This window comes from Salvia miltiorrhiza, chromosome 3 (genome assembly GCF_028751815.1).
Source record: "Salvia miltiorrhiza cultivar Shanhuang (shh) chromosome 3, IMPLAD_Smil_shh, whole genome shotgun sequence".
NCBI lineage: Eukaryota > Viridiplantae > Streptophyta > Magnoliopsida > Lamiales > Lamiaceae > Salvia > Salvia miltiorrhiza.
In genome coordinates this window covers 32358579-32365502 of record NC_080389.1, presented here as the reverse complement: position 1 = coordinate 32365502, position 6924 = coordinate 32358579, and the positions used below count along the sequence as shown (strand labels likewise).

The following is a 6924-nucleotide window of genomic DNA, read 5'->3' as shown; positions in this document are numbered from 1 at the left end:
AATAATAAGGTTTGAGTGGTACTGCTTAAGGATTACAAAGAGATTAATTAATTTAAGCTGTCAGAGCTCTAATTAATTAATGGATGTCGGATATTTTAAATACGAGGATTTAATAAGTCTAAATACAAGCCCCGACTCAACACCGGCAATAAAGGGGTAAGTCAATATTGGTTCTCTAGTGGAATGAACTGATATTTATAAATTAATTATGGTCTGGGCTGACCATAGATAAATTAATTTATTTGAGGCCCATCTGTATTCCTTGTATCTGGTCCCTGGACTGGCCCAATGTCTCCTAGCCCAAGTAGGGCTAGAAATCGCCCCACACACAGAAAACTGGTGCCCCCTCCTTTCTTCTGTATTATAAAATACAGCTGTCAGCTCTCAGGAAATACACACTGATAAAATTAGGGTTTTTGAGAGCTGTGGGAGGCGCAGGAACGTGTAGGAGGTTTCTAGCTTGGGACTTTCATAGCTCGTTGTCCATCCAACGGTGAAAGCTGAGCGGGATACAGTTCAGAAGATCAGAACTGGAGTCTTTCGACACGATCATCAACGACCTCTGCATCCGCTTTACAAGTAAGTAATTTCTAACACCTAGGTGCAGCTGTTAAATTCATATGAGCATGTTTAAGATTAATCGTTGTGTGATAAATTAATAATAATCCAAGAAACGATCATCGGGCAAACGGAACGTTAATTCAATTTAATATTCCTTCGTATTGATGTGCAATGCGATGAGGATGTTTTTGAAATTGAGTTTAGATATGAGGATTTACCTTCTTTTTGTTGTCTTTGTTCTACGCTTGGCCATTCTACTGAGATTTGCAGGAAACTCAATTCAGAGATGGATCCTTCTAGCACGGAGCCGTCTTCTCCGACTCAGCTGGCAGAGCAGACTAATGGTAGGCGTGGTAGGCAGCGCAGGAACAGGTCTCGGCACAGGCGTGCTAGGAGCCAGTCTGTTTGGCAGCTTCGATCTGTGGGGCCTTCAGATAGTAGAGTGGGGCCGCTTGATACGCCGAGGGACTCGTTGGGGGTGACGGAGAAAGCTACCTCGTCTTCTGGGCTTCCCTCGGAGGCGACCCCTCACACTCCGGTGGCTGTTTCCTCGGGCATTTCGACGTTCAATTCCTTTGAGGCTCTTGAGGATGGGATGAAGATAGATTTAGGGAAGGGGCCGAATGATATGAGCATAACCAGAGACTCTAATCTGGTTCCTTTGGATAGCTCTTCGGTTGATGTGTGTCCCCTGAACAAGAGTTTAGATGCTGCGCTGGTGGCAGCGGTTTCCTCTAGCTCGGACACTTTGGTTTGTTCTTCTCCTCAGAAGTACTCTTGCGTCCGGCTCTCAGTGCAGTTTGGGCCCGCCTTTTCCTCATCCGAAGAAGGTCTTGGCTGCTCGGCCCCCTATACCTCAGAGTCGTGGTGGGCGGGGTGGACGGTCATCGTCGGCTTCGAACTCTGGCAGGTATAGCTATGTTTCATTCAGGAGCTCTTCCCTGACAGGAGGAGTTTATATCGATCCTCCTGGGAAGAAGGGAGGGACCAAACCTTTAATGGCGGCATGGCGTGGTTGTTCTCCCGAGCCAGTGGAATTCTTGGAGAAAGTTGCTGCTGCCCAATCGCCTGGCACCGTGATTCAGAATTTCACCATTGATTCCTCATCTTTTGGAGCCTTTCAGCGGATGTCTGATGTCTCTGCTAAAGCCCTTCCGCGGAGATGGGGGGATGATGCGATTGATATTGCTGTTGATCCTCTTCAGGAGGATGGCCTTCTTCTGGATTCTCATTGAATGTGTTGTGTTGGAATATCAGAGGCATCTCTTCCTCTATGGCTCTCCTTTCCCAGTACTTCAGCACTTATAGACCGAGTTTCCTAGGTGTTCTTGAGCCTAAATCTCGGTTTTCTGGTATCTCGAGTTCTTATTGGAGTTATTTGCATCTCTCACTGGTTCATCAGAATGTTTGTAGCAGACGTCGTTCTAATATCTGGGTTTTTGCTGATCTCTCTTTGACTCCGGATGTGATTTTCTCTTCTTCTCAGGTTGTAGTCCTTAGATGCTCTATCATGGGGACTGTCTACACGTTGGCTTTCACTCATGCTTCCTGTGATTACACTGAGCGTCGTCAGCTCTGGCTGGATGTGGATCATTTCATTGTAGGTCCTTTTCTTATGATTGGTGATTTCAATTCTGTCTTGGGTGCTCATGAGCGTCGGGGTCGTAGGACTCCAGCTTCTAGACCTTGTACTGAGTTTCGTGCTTTCATTGAGGATCACGATTTGATTCAGCCTGATTCCTTCGGTCCTTTCTTCACTTGGACGGATCGGCGGAAGTTTCCTTCTCCGATTGAGTCGGTACTGGATAGAGCTCTTTTCACTCAAGACTTCTCTGATATCTGATTTTCTTCTTCTGTGCTGGTTCTCCCTAGGCTTGGTTCCGATCACTCTCTGTCGCAGCCCGCAGACCCGACACTAGTAATAGTGGGGTACGAGTATCGATACGACTATTTTTAAAGAATGAAAGATAAGAAGAACTAGGTGAACGTCATGCGGAAGCTCACGTCAAAACATGCTAAGGAAAATCTTATAAAATTAGCCCAAGGGTAAAATCGTCAACATTGTCATAACTTTTTAATTATTAGGAATTTCACGAACAAAAACAAAACGCGTATAGTTCATTTTTCATAAGGAAGCATAATTTGCAGAGTATCGCAGCAAAAGGCGAACCGATTATATGTATGAAGACACATAACCGTGAGTGTATTGCTTGATCTCAAAAGAAACTAAGTAATTCAAACATCAAGACTCTATTATCATCGAGGCAAAATAGTAATTTAATTTACATCATTTGAAACTCTCCCCCATCAGCACCAGTCCAATCTCACTCCCAGCTTAGCCTGCACATTTAGAAATATATGCAGGGCGTGAGTACATAATACTCAGTGGGCAAAAGCCGAAAAACAAGAAAGATGCTCTTAGAGCTATAGGTTTGAAACTTGCCACATCTCAGCAACACACAGAAATAAATTAGCATTAAAAGAATCTGTGCATGCAGTTTTCATAATTATGACATCATAAGTAAACGAATGAATGACAGCTGTCAAAGATCTCAACATGCATGTACCACATCTACAACTCATCATCATCAAAGGTACTGAGAAGTAGGCCTCCCTCTCAAGTACCGTGACCGGCCGACCCGAAGACGGCTCACAGTCACCTCTGTGCACAAAATCCCGCTTGTGGCAGGACCGAACTCGTCTCATCAGTAGAGGGTAACACACAAGCTCAACATCAAAAATTGGCAAGTCAAACAGTTCTCAAATATCATTTATCTCAAAACATTTGTTAATCTCATAACATCATTATATCATTAAATCATTTTAGAAAGCTCGGATAATATTTGTATACTCAAAATATTGCCCACCTGAAGTCCTTCGCTTAATCTGGAAAGAAATCAGGCAACTTACTGCTTCGTCTCGCTCGGGCCTTCATATGTCATCATCACATCGTCATCGTCATCGAAAGTTCATGTGATAAAACAAACCTTAGTCAGAAACTCAAATTCTAAATCCAATCTCTTCTTTACTCTAACTTCTCACTCAACATCTATTTACCCGTTAAAACTCAATCCCTAGGTATACTCGGCTTCTAAGGATTCACACATCCAATACTCGACTTAACTCTCAACTCGACTCAAACTTATAGCAAACAAGCACATAAACAAGTATAAACACTTAGGCATATTAAAAACACACATAGACAAGTCAAAAACAAGCTTTACACTGCACTGACTCAACTTTAAAACCTCACCAGACTCTGTACAGACCTCTCCTGGGGTCGTAACTCATACCAAAAGAAACCTCTTCGAGTCCAGTTTCATTTAAAAAAAAGTAGGATCAAAAACTCCAAGTATTTTAGGAGATATGACTGTTTTACTACAGTCTACCATATTCGGCAGTTTTTAGCAACCGAAAAGTTTGATTTTTGAAAAATAGTAAACGTTGTCAAAACGGTCTGAAATTTTGTGGGTACTTAGCTAAGACACTAAGGTCTCAACCATAAAAATTTGGGTTCCAGAATGCTAAGGAAAGCTACTGGAAACGATGACTCTATTGGCTACTCACCGAACAATTCGGCAGAATGTAGCAGTCTTAGTTTTACATTTTATAAAAATAGCAAACGAAGTCCAAATGACTTGAAATTTTACCGGTGTGCTCAAGACTCTCAAATATACCTACCATAAAAGTTTCAGGGCATTTGGGTATCAAGAACCCCTCGAAAACAGTAGGTCAGTGGGTCGTGAAAAACGACTCCGAAACATACACACAAGTAAACATGCTCAACTCAACAATTAAACAAAGCAAAAACATCAAAACTCATTTTAAGCACTTAAAGCACTTAAAAACATTCAAATACATCAAAAACATCAAAATACTCGTAATACTCAATCTCGACTCTTTTCTTTCGTCATCCACTCAAATCTCATAGAAAACACATCAACGAACATATCTAACAAATTCCTTCTCAATTTCATGCTCGAAAATTCTCAAATACTCAAATATGATCATTTTCATCATATATCTCATTATTCTCATATTTACTCTCTTTTTATCATAAAAACTATATTTATTACATTTTTATGAAAATCCATGTATCAACATAAAACTCTTAGCAAAACATGGATAAAATTTCTCATAATGATCATAGAGCAAATAAACCTCATTTTATCAAGCATCAAAATCACATCATATAAAAACTCAAAAATCATACCAACTAAACTTAGCCAAAATTTTATTTAGCCTACCAAAGACTTAATCAAAAATACAAAGACACTACAAACATGCTTAAAAACATATATTCCAAGCAAAAACACTTAAACATCACATAGACTAAAAAGTCCTAATTTTTACTAACTAACTCTTTGAAATTTTTACAAACACAAACCAATCTTTAATCTACTCCAAGATCCTTCATTTTTAACCAATTATTCTCACATCAAAACCATCAATTGACAAATAAGGGCATATATACACATAACCCTAAATTTTAACAAACTAACTCACATCAAAAACTCCAATTGACATCATATACTTAAATTAATCCATCAATCATTATCATTTACACCTCATAGACTCATTTATATCATCAATTCATCATTTAACTCATTAACTCAAAAGTTACCATTTTTAGGGTAAACTAACTTCCATCAAAAATTTCACATCTCAAGACACATATTTCACAACATATATCAAACATCCATATACATCACATAACTCTCATTTTTCACCTCCAAACAAGAAAAGAAAAGGAAAAATTTTGAAAGGGTGGAGACCCTATTTTTTCGAAAATTTGGAAAAGAAAAGGAGGGGTGATTTTCTTGCTCATCCTTCAAGAATACACTTACACAATCATCTTTCAAACAAGATTTTAAGAAAGACATGATTACTTACCCAAGTTCTTACCAAAATTTTCTCACTTTCTCACTCTACTTTGGAGCTTCTTCTTCAAGGATTTTCTTGATCAATTGAAGGTAGATAGTGTTTAGGGAAAGTTTTAGAGTGATGTGAGGTGTTTAGTAGTATTTTTTTTGTAAGCTTCGAAGGTTGCTCTAATGGAGGAAAATGGTGGATATGTGAGGTGAAGAAGATGATGAGTGTATGTATGTGTTGGGTGAAATTTTTAGTGAGGGAGAGAGGGGTGATGGCCGAAAATTTAGTGAGGGAGAGAGAGGTTTGGATTTTGCTAGATTTATTTTGATCTTGCATATCTTATGCAATATATGGTAATTAATGATCTTCTCTCTCTAATCTTTCCTCTTCTCTCTCTAATCTTTTCTCTCTCTCTCTCTAATCTCTCTCTAATCTCTACACTCTCATCTCCACTCTCTCATCCTCTATACTCTCAATCTCTACTCTCTTAATTCCATACTTAGTCATTTAAGCATATAACATATAGTATGGGAAAATTAAATAAAGTGTGAAGGGTGATTAAATAAAAATCACAAAACTATGGTAAAGTCACTCATTAATAAAATACCATAGTATAATTATTCATGTGACCAAAATAATGATCATAGCACTATTATTAGTGCACTCACTCAATCATAATATTCCTCTTCGTAGGAAAATAATTTTAAAAATATTATGCCCGGAAAAATTTTCATAAACCGGCGTCATTCGATTTCTCGATAAAAATAACCCATACTTGCTTTGGAAACTCAATCAAAATTCCAAATGCTAAGGTCTCGAATAAAAAATCATAATAACCCGGTCACAGTGACACACATCACGAGAATCACATAATCGATTAGTCACGTAATTTCACATAATGTCACATCAAAGCAGTCGGCAAACAAACAAACTAGACATCTCTCAAACCGACTCTTTCCATCAGGGTTCTCGCTCTTTCTTTCTTGACTCTAAGTCAGACTCATTATACCTATTCTCTTTAATAGGTCAGTCAAACTCTGATAACTCAGTATCTGTTAAATCTATTCCCGGTAGTCGGAAATAAAATAAAATCTCAACTCAATTCAATCAGCATCTCTTTCTCAGCTCATTTCTCGAATCTCATCATTCTAACTCTATTCTCGGTTTAGTCACTCGTATCTCTATTTAAAAGACAATCTGTCTTATCTAATCATAAAAAAAAAAGTAATCTCGCATCTCGACATCTCAGTTCTCTCATTAGTGTTAAGACACTATCTCACATCATAGGAAAAGTACGGGGTGTTACACTCTCCTATTCTGTTGAGATGCCAGGATACGGCCTCTACCCCGACTGGCTGACGGTTTCTATTTCTGAATATGTGGTGCTCTCATGAGGGGTTTTTGGATCAGATCCGTGTCTCTTAGTCTTCGCCGCTCGATTCTCTCTGTCCGATGGTTCGTGTTAAGAAAAAGTTAAAATGTCTCGCTCGA

General features: G+C 39.0%; 1 long non-coding RNA gene across 2 annotated transcripts; it reads right to left on the bottom strand.

Moving 5' to 3' along the window:
* Positions 1-2660: 2660 nt before the first annotated feature.
* On the bottom strand, positions 2661-6575 carry LOC131014125 (uncharacterized). Of its 2 annotated transcripts, XR_009098070.1 has the most exons (3): positions 5455-6575; positions 3429-3490; positions 2661-2901 (listed from the first exon to the last, which is right to left on the bottom strand). It is a non-coding gene; the product is annotated as an uncharacterized LOC131014125 (long non-coding RNA). The 2 variants fall into 2 exon arrangements; XR_009098069.1 differs by lacking the exon at positions 5455-6575 and having other exon boundaries at positions 3429-4374.
* Positions 6576-6924: the final 349 nt, after the last annotated feature.